Source organism: Morone saxatilis, unplaced genomic scaffold (assembly GCF_004916995.1).
Source record: "Morone saxatilis isolate NCDOM2014 unplaced genomic scaffold, NCSU_SB_2.0 Contig24, whole genome shotgun sequence".
Lineage (NCBI taxonomy): Eukaryota > Metazoa > Chordata > Actinopteri > Moronidae > Morone > Morone saxatilis.
The window spans coordinates 24,784,296-24,798,910 of record NW_023339807.1 but is presented as its reverse complement, the minus strand read 5'-3'; positions in this window follow the sequence as shown (position 1 = coordinate 24,798,910).

Sequence of the window (14,615 nt, the reverse complement as noted above, 5' to 3'; positions counted from 1 at the left end):
TTTGTAATCATCACTGCTGTGTGTATCCCCTGTGGCTCTAACTATCAGTCAGTGTGTAGGGCTGATAACATTTAAGTTTATGTAGTTTGGAGCTTTTTTCTGTTTCTTCACCCACAGGGCAACACAGAGCTCCGATCTAAATGACTAACTTTTTTGTGTCATTGCTTTCAAAAATGACTCATATAAGTATTTTTAACTGGTGCCTTTTTCGTCTTAGGCAGTTAAAGGATGTTAAAATAAATGTGGTTAAGGTTTGGAAAAGATTGTGTTCAGGGTTAACATAAATCAATGTTAACTAATGGTAGGAAATAGGTTGTATTCAGCGACCTATAGTGTTACAGTTAAAGTGACTTGCTTTGTTGACCCAAGTGTTAACTTCAACATCATCCTCTTAGATTTTTGGCTCTAACAAGATCACACTACTTCTTCCTTTGCTCCTGACAAACAAGTCATGATTCACTTCCTCACAAGAGGCCTTCATGAGGTAAATTGGTCTTCTGAGGCATTTGAATAAACAACCAATGCCATCTTTTGAGGACAGTGACAGTGGCGTATCCAGGACATTTTTACTGGGGTGGCCAAGATGGGACACAAAGCTAGTGTGGGGTGGCCATGGCAGAGCAAAGTTTAATGCGTATACGTACGCAGCCGACCGCGGTTCGAATCCCGGTCCTTTGCTGCATATCACATCCCCTCTCTCTCCCATGATTTCCTGTCTCGTAACTGTCAAATAAAGGTGTCTATGCTGGTAAAATTATTTTTTTTTTTTTAAAGTCATTTTTTAAATTCAATTTCCACCTATCACAGTCCTCAAGTATCTCTGGTTATTTTAAACATGTCTAAATTTCAATCAGTAATTACTGTTCAGGATAGGGTACAAATTAGAAGTTAGATTAGAGTAGGCAAAAATTCAACCTGCCCTCTTATTAACTCATCCTATAGAATAACATACAGGTGTCCGTGGGGCTCTGGGAACCCTTAAATAACCAGCTTTGACTCCATTAAAATTCAAAAAAGAAAGGAAAGGTGTCAACAATGTAGCCATAATTATGTCTATTTATTAGACTACAAAGGTTTATTTTACCAATAACTACCACTCTTACCACTCACTTTTAATAACACATATAACACATATTGCATCTCAGCATTTGTGGCATTTGAATGCCAATTTGCTCTGCCTCTGCCTATTTAAATTGTCAAAAATATGTGAACTGTGAAGATGAGCAAATTGATACAAACAAAAAGTCCTTTATCTCCAAGAGAAAAAAGTCTTTAAACAGCCCTTAAATCACAGAGCAAATAAATAAGTCACAGCTTGTTCTTGTGTTATAGCTACTTAAATCTAGACTGTCACACTATATTTCACACACTGGTTGGCCAAAAATATAACATTAGCTCTATTGAACACACACACACAGTGGGGCTAAACCTTATCCATTTTGGACACTCTATGACCTGTTCTGTAGCACCACTATCTGGACAACCTTTACGTTTGTAGACATATTATTGGACTAGCAATATATAGTTATAATATATTGTTGTTGCAGCCAACAGTTTCATATTACATTTTAATAAGCAATCTCTTTTTGACCACTTGATGTGGGCTTTACTATCCTCTCCATGCAAAACCTGAAGAGGATCATACATTTGGTCCTAATATTTTTTGGGACTTTTATTGCCTTAAATTGCGCAAGTGTAGAGAGACCAGAAAGTGGGAAGACAGAGAGGAACCCCGAATGTACATGGGGCGCACACTCTAACGAAATAATGAAGTGTATCTGTCCACAGCTAATCACACATACTACTGGATCCATAAGCCTAATATTTTTTGTTCACATTTATGACAGCATGCTCAAGGACCTGTTGTGGTCGCGGGGATTCACAGAATCTGAAAAGCCTTTTTTATTGATTGCTCTGTTTTGTATCACCTCTGACTGCTGACTCCTCACTCCTCTTAACTGGCCAGTAGGACCAGCAAGTGATCAACAACTCCTTCAGTTTAGAATCTTGTTTCAGCTAGGGAAAACGTACGTGGAGGTCGCATTAGTGTTTGTGGATTCTTTTGTTGGTATTTTAACTTTGAAATTGACATTTTACAACACTGGTTTATTGGAATCTTTCCTGTCCAGATTTGCACGCCAAGGTAATGCTGGACACACAGATGACCCTTGTTCCCCAGACACACCTGGTGGAGCTCTGCACTCTGCTAGTTCATATTGATCAGTGCTGTAGTTTTAACATTTGGGAATGAACCAAAGACGTGTCGTAATAAAATCTTGGGTGTTTTTGCACTTCCCCAACAGATTCTACCTTATTATCAAGCAAGGATTTTGATAAAGTAGCTGTTGAAAAGGTGTATGCAGTCAGGGATTTTTCTCGCAACCCTGGGATTGTTTTCTCAGACCGTAAGCAGATTTTCAGGATGCTTTTAGTTCTGAGTTTTGGCTCCCAGTATGCAATGCTGGATTGGGGCTCAACCTCACATCAGTTTTAATTAATCCTTATCTATTCGCCTGAGGCTCTCTGATTAGACCAAGGCAGCCTTGCGTTTCCTCTTTACCCTGAAGCAGAACCTTGGAGCATCTGCTAGGCAGGAAGCTGCTCTTGACGGACAAGAGGATGGAGGCCACAGATAATGCACAGGAAGGTGCAAAAGGTTATTAAGTTTTACTAGAGTCAGCACACAACAACGTTAAATTAGGTCTTGCTGGAATGAGGTAGCAACTTTCTATAAAAGATTTAAACAATAAAATAATAAAAGCAGAATTCCACAATTTAATAAATCTGATGTGTTTTGGAACATGCGGTATGCATTTTAAAAGTTTTTCAGATGCAGTGAGAGCCGGATGAGAAAACTGAGTGCAGACAGCTCATCAATAGCTGTACATGGAAAGGACCGTGTAGCCCGAAGGTAAACTGGCAATCTACATATGAAGCTGCATCAGTCAGTGTTTGGGGAGGACACCAGTACTCGCAGCAAATTCCAGAGGGGTTTAATTAGATTCAGTCTCTTAGGAGGGGTCAGCACTGCCAGATATAAACAATGGGAAACTGGAGCTAATTAGGAGAGAGGAATCATGAAGCCTGACCTTTGGCCCCCAGGAGGTGCTTCTGTTGAAATCCTAAAACTAACGGCATCACTGACAAAGAAAAACAAGTGATTGGTCAATACAGAGCCGTGTACTCTATATATTTATACCGCAGCAATATAGAAAACATGTTATAAATATCACATCTAAAATGTATTGATGATAAAAATATCAGTTCCTTGGCATTAAAATGTACCTATGAACCTAATTTGCTTCCATCCTCGATCCTTCAAATTTGTGTAATTTGTAGAGAGCGGTTTCTGCATGATTAGGCAGAAACGTGACCAGATTCTTAACAGCATGTGGCCGCTTTGGTAGACAAAAATAAACAGCTGACGTCCATCGTGTCCATATGCATGTGAGGAGAATAATTTGCGGGTTGGTTACCTCTGAGTGCCCTCTTCTGTTTTCCTTTCTGTTTGTGACTTTTTGTGTGTATGTGTGTGGAAAACAAACAGCTTTCAGTTTGTTTGAATTGGTGGTAGAAACAAGGGAATTATGAGTAAATTTGGAAGATAGAGTCATTAAGGGGAATGGGATTCCAACCCACAACACAATAGTAGCATTATTTCAGTCAGACAACTCATGTTTTAAATGTTTATTACAGCAGCAGAAAACAGTTAGAGGTCAGACTTCATCACTCCCTGCAGATATGTTAACATATCATATATTGGAGAGTGATGAGCAAATATCTTAAAGCCCTTAGTCAGAGCCTGCAGGTGGCTGCCAGGGTGGTGGAGCTGAAAGAACAGGCAGCAATACTGATGCGGGGCAGCAGTGGCATTGACAGAGCAGAGGGAGAGCTTAAATAGACTGCTAAAAAGACTGCAGCAGGGATCATTTATTTTTGTAGGCTAAACTAGAAGTTAGCATCTCCCTTGTTGTGATTTTTCCATTGGATTCTGGATTATTGCAGAAAAAAGCTGTGTGGCACGCAAAAGTTTATGATACTTACATTTTGTTCAGCAAGATCATCACAAAAAAACACCAGTTTATGATTTACTTTATGATTTTTTAAGTGTATATGCAATCGCCAGCAGTCAAAAGCTACAGTTTGGCTATAAACGAATAACAGGTTCAGAATTTACTAGTGGATTATTTTCTGATGTATTTTATGTCATAGAACAAGACATGAAAACCTCTTGAGCTTCTGTTAACCACAGACCTTATTTCAGGCATCTAACCAAACACTCATTCAAAAACCCACTGACTTCAATGCCATGGTACCGGAAGTTCAGAAAAGATAACTAATTTCATGTTTTAGGACTCATTCCTGCGGCACTCTATGGGGGGGGGTTGTGATTGTGGAGAGTGAGGAATGTCACGTGTGCAGTGCAGCTCGACCTGACTGTCTGAACTAGCTTGCAGGTACTGCTCCATTTTCAAAATACCAATGTTGGATTATTAGCCTGCAGACAATATAATCTTTAGTCTGTAATTTATTGTATTTGCTTTTGATATTTAAAGCTGCACTAATTAACATTTTGAGTTGAGTTTTTTTGCCTCCTTTAGCTAATTGTTTTGGGGTTTTACAGCATTCACTGTGTGTTTCAGACTCACTGTTCTCAACAAGTAATCTGGGGTTTTTCCTGAAATGTGTCCGGATAAAAAACCTACAATTTAGACCACCATGAGACACTAAAAGTCTCCACTGTAACCAATACCATGAAACGTCTTTAAGGTAGGTCAACTCACTGTGTCTATTAAACTCTCTGCCACAATGCTGACTGGCAGATATGGTATTTAATTTAATGTCTGAATCAGCAAATCAACACTGGCTTCTGCCCAGCATGCACCTCAGCACAGTGATCCAACAGGAAATGTTTTGGAGCATTCCTTTTGTAATGACTGCCAATGACATCTGGTCATCCTGCTGCCATCCACAGGCTGGGCCTGTTTTTATAGCAATGGATATTATGCAGGGATAATTTCTTGAGCAGATCTGGTCCGTCCTGTGATGGTTTTTTGTAGTGAGTCAGAGAGAAAACAAACAACGGCCAGCCCCTCTCAAACCAAGATGGTTACAACTAAGGAAAATACTTAATTCTACTTATCCCAAACACTGCCTTATCATATACTCAAATAATGAAAACCTGCAACAACTAACAAGTCGTGAGCAGGAACACACAGCTCTTACAGTGGTTGCATCGTAAAGGTTGGCAGTCATTTTTTTAATCTGCTTTTATTGTTTTTCTATTAAACATTTTCCAACATGGCCCTTCTCCAAAAGCCCTGAAGCTTGTGACAATTAAACCTCAGTAAATCCACTCATGTAAATCTCGGTCTTTATGAATGGAAGCTATGATGGACAATCAACTGGTTTCAAAGGTCACACTAATGCAATTCCGCAGACCAAAGCATTCAAGCACAAATAGACCTTTTAGATTTTAAATCCATGTTGAGGTCTCAGCTGTTGCCTCCTCTAATGAGAGTGCAGCTAATGCTGAGCGCTCAAGTATTCTTTAGGGTTAAAACATTGGCACCACTATAAAGAGAGCGTCACTTAAGCTACAAGCCTTGAGCTCATTTAATTTTCAAGTGTCAGCAATTTCTGCGTAACCCTCATCTAAAAATATGAATTAAAGGACAGAAGCGTAAGGCACGGCAGCACTTTAAAATCTCATGGCGATGGCTAATCCCTCAAGAGCGAACTCGGAGACGGATCAGCACGTGACAGATCAACCATTGGAAAAATTATGAATGTGTGTCGGCAGCTTGTGTTTGTGAACTGGGCTTTTATTTTGGTGTGCGTGATATGGGGGGGTTTCTCTCTCTGCTTAGAATAAATACTAATCCCTTAAACATCACAGCACATGTGTGCATCGACGGAAGGCACAGATGCACAGTGGCAGGCCATATAAAGAGATGAGCTGCCAGAACCATGAATGACTTTGTTTTGCTGCCAGTTTCTGACCAGATTCGTTGATAATTTTCTCATTGGCACGCAAGATACAAAATGGGAAGGTCCAGTCTGGTCCAAGGCACGCACACACACACATACTATACTGTACAGATGTCAGAGTTAGAGTCAGTCCTCATAGTCACCCTTTGTTTCTGAGCACACATGATTATGTTTTTTTTTTACCACAGTTTACTGTCATTGAATAAAACATCTGTAGATTGGTTGCCTACATGTGTGTCAAACCTGGCAGATGACAATTCCCAGGTATTTTTGGTTGGTGACTAATTTGGATGCGATCAACACATTCTCACTTGGCTTGGTCAGTGGCCCTCCGCTTCAAAATATGATGCTGTAGCTGCCCCTTAGCTTCATTTTGATGCACGGTCAAGTTAGCAATAATATATAAAATCCAGCAGTATTTGATGAGTTGGGAGTGAGACTGTGCTGTAATATCACAGGGCTCCCTTTCACAGTAAACATGTTGTAGAAATATACACCTATACAGTGTATTTTTCTGTAAATACTCCATCCTAGTACTGGGAGGTTCAAGTATCTGGTCTGGACCTCTAAATCCACTACTATTAGAGTATTGGGTGGGCACCTTTTAGGCCACAAAAGTGCAGAGTAAACTATACGGGATGAGCTGGAATTAAAGCCATCAGTTGTCAATCAAAGTATATTTTTTCAATAAACAGATTGGACTTTGTGTATTAAGAGTCAGTAACATAAAAATGCAGCATATCAAAAAAATATTCACATTTGTTTGTTTGTTTGTTTGTGGACATATGGCCTGAAAAAGTTAACTGAATGAATTGAATTTTAAAGAGGTGTGAAGAACAGATGTCCTGGTTCTGTTAATTTTCCTAATTTAATTTCAAAGTGAAGCATTCCGCATTCAAATAAATATGAAGCCAACTCTGAAAAGATTATTCCCACCTTGAAAGTAAATATTATTTGTGAATATTATCATTAGTTAAAACAGGTAGACAGACCTCAGATAGAAACTGATTTCCCTATGGATATCATTTACCCTCCTACCTAAGAAAGTTTATAAAATTAAACCTTCAAATGAACCACAACATCAAAAAATCTAAAGCTTAAGATGGACGATCTATGTTTAACCAGTTATAACCAGTGGTAGATATTATAAGAATATTGCACTAACAAATCCTCTACTATGGAATTGAAATAGACCAAAAACAGAACCCTCAGTTCAGCTAAAAAAACACCCACAAATGCCAAATTCCAGACGCATCATTCTAAAAAGAATTTGCACCTTTTAGGCACAGATCCACCAGCAACCTTTATATTTAAACAACACTGACACAGACAGACTGGGGTCCAAAAATATATATTGAAAACAGATTGGTAAAAAATGTAAAAAAAAAAAATTATCTGGAAACTATAAAGTAAATGTCAAAATTCTATATGCATGAAACACTTTTTCATGCTCTTTCGTATGGATTATTGACTTGAAGAAAACTATGAATTTCAACTGTAATCGACCGTTGTGCAGCTTACTTTAGGTGTGTGAAAGTTGTAAATAACGCTACAACCGGCAGACTGATAGTCACCGGAAGATAAATCATTCTGCCACTGAATGTTTTTCATTTCGGCACAAGGCAAACACAGAAAGAAAGGAGACTCTGATTAATGGTGTAGATCAAGGGAAACATATTGGATGTACAGCTTAGATACATTGACCCCCTGAGGCGTGAATGCTAAAGAGGACTACAGTATTCTAATCAATGTGCACACCCTAAACACCACCCACAAGGGATGCACCATTGTGGAATTCTGGGCTGATACCGATGTTTAAAATAACAATTTGATACCAATTTGATTCGATACCAGTGTTTTTTTGTCGTTATTTATTCACACTCTTGTGCCAAGGAAACACTACACAAAGCACACACACAGAGATATGCATCACTGCCTTATTGTAGCTAAGTCTATTTCTCTTCTCATCCAATATATGAGACGCAGAGCCGAACAGCCGCTCATTGGCCAGAGATATCAGTGAATGCTATCTTATCTAACAATAGGCCAATGTCAGAGAACAATGCGAATATTGGCCAATACCAATGGCTGGTCGATAAACTGATGCATCCCTTTTTTTAACCTTTATTTATTCAGAGAAGGTTTACTGAGACCTTCATTCATTCCTTGAAGCTGCCCAGTACAACCACAGAGCTGGCCTCTGAGCACATCCACTGGAGCAGTTGGGGTCAAAGGCCTTGCTCAAGGGCATCTCAGGGGTGCTGCTTCTTCACTTTCCCCATCCATATTTATTTGAGGGATTGAACCGATGACTTTATTGTATTTTGCTTGTAGTTAGTTTTTTTTTTCTTTTTCTTTTCCAGGCACACTGCACCATGGTCATATGCCTATGTCACAAGTCAAGTCTGTCAATCAAACAGTGTAACACTGTGGTCAAAGGGCAAATTATCTCAACAACTGAATTCGTAAAGATGTCAATATATGAAGCTGCAGAGTTTTGTTGTACCTCTCCATCGTTTTAGTAAATACCCACAGTAACTTGATTCAGTGTTGAACTTTTTACCTCAAACCTTCCCAGCGAATATGAATAACTTCACCTAACTTCCTAACCTTTATCCAAAAATGTGTCTAAAACCAAACCCCCATGATGGTGCCTGTGATTCAGAGACGTGTGTTGTTTATTATATTGTTTACTGTGTGTCCTCTTGCTGTCTGTATTCTGTTTGTTCTATTTTTTTCCCACAGTGGCTTTGTGGCCAGGAGGACTCCTGGATCTCCTCTAGGCTAATTCATCTGCCTCTAATGAATCTACTGAGCACAGCCTGGTTAGTTCAACCTCATTTTACATTCTGGTGAAGTTCTCTAAACCCTCCTAACCCAGATCATATGAATACATATATTTTTTATTGGGAACAATTCCATTTTCAACGTTTTCTTGGTTGCACCTTGAGTCACACAGTGGCTGACCTCAGTCTCTCTGCATATTATAACAGAGCCACAAAAATCAGGTCACAGTTTTCCAAATATATTTATGCATTGTATTCACTAAGAGGAACAAAACATTACAGCATTAAAAAGTAACTTGTTTTTCACCAGGAAATGATTTTGTCGGTACACAGTCTCTGCTTGGAATCAAAAGGTTTGGATTTGATCTAATCTGTTTGGATGAATACAAGAATTTAAAAGGCTTTCTGATGTCTGGTGCTCTTGTTTGAACTGGTCACAGGACAGAACAAACAATTCTGTTCAGAAATAATAATAATAATAATTTATGTATTGAAGACATATTTAAAGTAGTCAAATGCTGCCATTGAAGAGTATGAAAAGAAGATTTGTCTTTGTTTTGTTTTGTTTTGTTGCTTTTTGTTAATCCAAGCTGTTATCATCCAACCATATCTACTTCTTCTGGAGCTGTTGAGTCTCCTGGCTGAGGAACGAAACTCTTCCAAGGAGTCTCCATCTTCCATCTGCTGCCTCTGCGCAAACCATCCATCACTGGAGCATCATCCCAGCTGAGGGAAGGAGTAAGAGCTGCTGTAAATGCCGAGGGTGCATGCGCAGACTAAAATACTATATACTATACACAATAATCTTCTTTTATTCACTGCTCAGAGCTAGCCTGGCTCTGTCCAAATAAAAGATTTTCCTCTACTAGCACCTCTAAAGCTCACTAATTCTAACAAAACATGCTTTTTTTCAATCAGATGAAAAAAATGTAAAAACAATTCATTGTGGTATTGCTACTATGGCTGCACAATTAATCGAAATATTATCGAAATCGCAATATGCAAGCGCTGTATGAAAATCGCAAGAGCTGTAATGTTTTGATAAAGGTAAAATGTGTGACAAAACAGTATCATAATGAAGTACTGTAGTGCTGCAGATGTGCCCTGGTCTATAAATCTTATTCTTGAGATTTAAGAAAAACATGTTTGTTTGGTACAGACCCCCAAAGATTTCACATATTACAGCAGCTGCTCCTGGAGTCGTGCTGTCACACCTGCAGCTGTACCTGTAGTGGTATCAATCTGAATCTCAGCAAAAAAGCGAACAAGAGTAATACAAATGAATAATTATGCCATTTACCATTTAAATCAAATTTAAAATGCTTAACTATTCCTTTAAGACTCTATATGTCAATCCACATTAAAACCTTAACTTCAAAAACATTAGCCTGCTTTTATGTAGGACTTTATTTTGGTAGCATAAAGATTACCTTGATGGCTAATCAATACATTTAAAGCAGCAGTTTAGGTGTCTTTTCCTCCAGGAGTGGGCAGTATTGATTCATTCAATTTATGAACACAAAAGACCAAAACAAGTCACAAGTTGACTGCAAAAATGCTTATTAACAAAAGAATGTTTATGTATTAAACTTCCTGGGTTTATATCTCATCTTCAAAGTTACTTTTACTTTTCTTGTCTTTATTTCTAGAATACCTGCTGAAAATATACAGCAACAGTTGAAAAGAACTTCAGTGCACTGTAAACTGAAACATTCACACAGGAAGAGGAGAAATCAGGTGCGGCTCAAACAACAACAACTTTTTGACCGCAGTGAGTACATTTCCTGATTTTCCCTCGACAAACAATCTAAGCTTCGAATGAAAAAAGACAACACCGTCTAATCTGTTGGAATCAAAACAAGCCTTTAAAACCTCTTTGGTGTCTGCTGCACTAATCTCTGAACTGGTCAGTGAAAAGTGCACACAGTTCAGACCAGGATTTAAACCCTTTCGGGCTCTCTCAGCAGATTGGCAGGAAAGAAGAATCTCTGTGATGTTTTCTAGTGCTTAAACACAATTCATTTCAACAGGGAACGGCATTAGGGTTACGTAATCTGTCCCTGAGGGAGTCATATGGATCGGGGATGCATATAGAAAATGGGATGTCATTCAGTTTTCTCTGCAGTGCCCCAATGCTGTGATGTAAGATTACTTCTTGTTATTACAGAGCCAACTCGGTTCTGTAATAGCAAGAAGCCCCGTGATGGTCTGAGTCAGCGGCTTGATCATATGACCGCAGCAGAGGATTCTGGGAGCTGAGCTGTTTCCAGTTTTGTGGTAGCTTTTGACAGTATGCCCCAAAATGGGAAACAGATGTGGCCTCATAGAGAGGGGAAGGGGGGAAAAAAACAGGAATTTACTGTCAAACTGGGCCTCAGATTACTTTTCAGTGCACACAATGAAGAGCAGCAATAGAACAGAAAATCAATCATAACATTAAGATAATGGCTGCCGCAGCTAACATCGTGGATTATAGAAATGCATTCTCAACGTCAGCTTATATAGAGATATTAATAGATTTTCTAACACTGCAGTTAAAAATAGTGCCATCGACCGCTTGGTAACCACCTTAGTAAGGAATATTGGATTATAAATCTATCACCGCCTGTAGCCATTCCGCCTTTCATCAAGCCCCCTCCCACACACACACATACATTTACACAGAGGTCATGACCTGCTGCCTGTTCTTTGGTGCTGAGAGGGGGGTTGGGTGCTGCATGGTGGATCAATCGAGACACTATCGTCCACTGGTCTCATTATCTAAAGTGGCCAAAGAGGAATCTGGAGGAAGAGTCTTAAAGGAGCTTAAAATGCACTCTGCTGCCTGGTGAAACCCAGCAAGCCAAAGAAAAAAAAAAAAAAAACCTGCATCCATCGATCAGATAGATAGCAAGCTGTCAGCGATGAGAGGCCGGGCCTGCAGACACCCACCTGGGCTGCACTTAACACACCAGAGATTGTAACACAGCGGAGATCTTAGCACAGCAGCAGAGATTGTTCTTGACCTTGAGGGCCGCTGAAGCTGCTAACTTAGGAGATAGAAAGCTTTATATGAAATGCCCATCAGTTGATGTTGTTAGGGGAACTGGCTGCATTTTACTATCAGTAAAGTTTATTTTGTTCATTTTGTACATTTGGAGGAAAACTGATTGAAAAATTAGACTAAAGGGTTAAAACCATGCCCCCAAGAGGCAGCAATGTTCATTACACCCATATGGTGGCTGATTACGTCCTTACTCCATTCTAAAAGTGTGTGATCAAACAACATTCTTTCTTTCTGAAAGATATATTAAATATTAAAATATTTTTTGCTGTTAAATTAAAAGCATTGAGCGAATGATGCACCCTTTGCTCAATTTAATACTCTGAGGGGTTTTACCATGATGGTGTGACCAGTAGGCTGTGGCTAATGTTACTGGCATTACTGAGTCATTTTGCTGACTTCATGAATATTGTATCTCTTCTTGTACAACTGTTAAACCGTGTTTCACCATTTACTATTATCGCGGAATTGACACTTGTGGTCAGACAGTGGCTGTTATTCGGCAAAATGACACAGTTCTTTAATATGCTCAGTATATTTTATGGAAGTCAGCCTATATGATCTAGCTTTTGGCTAAATTGGATATTTTAGTCCATGGTTGGGTGCCAGAGGAAAGCTCATGAAGCTAATAAAGTTTTTAAAATGAAAAGGTTTATCTGAAAACGCTCAGTGACTGTTGTTTTGCCGATCTGCTCATTAGATTTTGAGCATTCTTGTGTAAAAGTGGATGATGTAGCCTGATGTTGGTGTTGCAGGACATGTCATAATTACATCGTCATAAAACAGGTGCAAAAATCAAAGAATACATCAGCTAGTAAAGCTTTAAACTCTGCAATGGAAATGCAGCACTCAAGTTTAAGAGCAGTCTGCAGTGCATTTACCTGAAACCAGTTCTACCATCATTAGTGCAAGAGTAATGTCTAAAGTTAGGTAGTTACTGGACTGTGTTCTGTAGTTACTGGATTTAAATGAGAGTAGAGAGATGTAAGGTAGTTTGGGATTTAACAGTAGAGCTTTGTAAAATGAATAACATAGGATGGCTATTTCTTTTTGACTGTAAAGAAGTCCATCCAACCCTTTGATACAAAGAACAGTGATGGGTATGAAATTTGTCATTTGTGATGAAGCAAATTGCACTGTAATACACAAGGTTTAACAGCATGATAATACAGGATATCTCCATTGTCAATAGCAGATATGAAGGTTGACTGAGCAATAGCTGTATGGTTGAAGGAAGATACACATGATTCTGCACAAGAAGCCCAGTTTTAATTTGGATTTTTCATTTTTGAGTCAGTTATTCAATATGGATCATGAAAGACAGACAGCAGACTGGCCAAGACAAGCCAAATTCTGAGGTGTCTGTATGACTCAGCCAGAGTGATCTGGTTGCCATTTAGAGATTTGATGGCAGGATAGTCACAGTCACCGATGGAGGTGCATTTAAGACTAGTCTGTGGTTAAGGAGTGATAGATTTGCCATGATAACCATTTTATTTTGTGTTTTGCAATAAAATATGATGTTCAAAAGACAGATGTGTTTGTGAAAAACTGTGAAAATTAAATATTTAAATGAATTTTACTCTGGATTGAATTCTGCCACAGAAGCAGCACAGCAAGGTCAGTCACACTAAAAACTCATTGTATTGTTGATGAGCGCTTCACATAAAATCATATACCTAAGGGCTTGTAGTTATTGAATTATGGGGAGTTCTGTAGCAGCAGCAGTAGCTCTGGCAAAAGAATAATCAGCTCTGAAGCTCTAGTACCATCCTGTTGTTCATTCAGACCTCATTACATGTATGAGTAACCAGCTGCAACACAGCCATGTATCATTGGACATATGAGGTACACGGGACGTTCTTATATTTAGACAAATGACTACATATGCTAGACTGCTGTATGACTATAGGAGTCACATGCCATGTTCATATATACACACAGTCATGACACTTTAGACTGTTGACTAACTGCATGAGGAAGTACGTATCCATCAAAAACCAGACAGCATGGCAGAGAAAATAAATATGATTAAGAGCTATTTTGGCTCTGGCATGGGACATTTATCTGAATGAGTTAATGCTCGTGATCAGGTCTGATATGTTGTGTTCATGTACTATTAATGTTAAAAACTTCTCTGCTCTTCTTCTGAAATATGCAACATGTTTTACTGTCAACCCTCAGTTACTGGTAATGTTTCTCAGCAATGCTTAGGAAAAAATCCACAATTGGTATAAATGTGCAGGTGCCAGCTGAGGACACTTAAATAAAGGCTTTGTAATCTCATGCTATTCTCAGAAAATGATTGAGTGCTTGTGTAATTAGTGAACTCTTGTTCTCTGCTTGTCTTTTATACCTGAGGAAGGTCTTAGTGTGAGTATTTAATTTTTACAATTTAGTTTTCATCAACAGTGTCTGTAATGGAAATTGCATTGGTGTCTTCCTTTTTTGATCTACATCAGCCTTTCCACTCCAGCTGTCACAGTGGATTAAGACATCCATGTGTCCATTCACTGTTGTTTTAGATGTATACCATCACATTCCAATTAATTTTCTCTTGGTTTTCAGTAGGTTTTTATTTTGGTTTTCACTTGTTTGTTTCATGTGAAAACATCTTTATTACATCCTAAAGGATAACATGTCTCTCATATATGGCCTCACAGTTATATTGTTATATTCATGCAATGAAATTCAGACCTGTCTCATAGAAATGTATGTAAATGCTCCTATAAGGGTTCTGTCAGGATAACAATGAAACTGTCCATACTGAACGTATCAGTACAACAAGGATGTGC